Raw genomic sequence first — 555 nt, 5'->3', positions numbered from 1 at the left:
TGCCTGCGCCCCCGCACCCCCGGCGAGCCCAGTCCCTGGTGCGAACCAAACAAACAACGCGTCCCCCGCCGCCCTCCTTCCTCTCCCCGCTGACCGCTTGGCCTCCAGCCACCTCCGCCGTTCACGCTCCGTACCGCGGATCTTTGCGGGGGCAGAGCGCACCCGGGTCACCTCGGGGGCCACCTGGTGACCCCCCCCTGGGGGATCGGGGGATGGGGAAAGCAGAGTTGGCTTCAGGGGGTTAGAGTCGCTATTATTCAGCCGCCGCCGCCGCCGTTGGCCCGGCCAGCTCGGAAAGGTGGGGTCCCCTCCTCATCGCGCCTCCCCGGCAGAGCGCACCCGGGTCACCTCGGGGGCCACCTGGTGACCCCCCCCTGGGGGATCGGGGGATGGGGAAAGCAGAGTTGGCTTCAGGGGGTTAGAGTCGCTATTATTCAGCCGCCGCCGCCGCCGTTGGCCCGGCCAGCTCGGAAAGGTGGGGTCCCCTCCTCATCGCGCCTCCCCGCGCTCGCCCCGGCCCCGCTCCCTTTCTTCTCCTCCTCGCGCACTTGGAAG

The sequence above is a fragment of the Pteropus alecto genome, unplaced genomic scaffold, assembly GCF_000325575.1.
Source record: "Pteropus alecto unplaced genomic scaffold, ASM32557v1 scaffold87, whole genome shotgun sequence".
In the NCBI taxonomy this organism is placed as follows: Eukaryota; Metazoa; Chordata; class Mammalia; order Chiroptera; family Pteropodidae; genus Pteropus; species Pteropus alecto.
The sequence above is the reverse complement of the archived record's forward strand: the minus strand, read 5'-3'. Positions refer to the sequence as shown.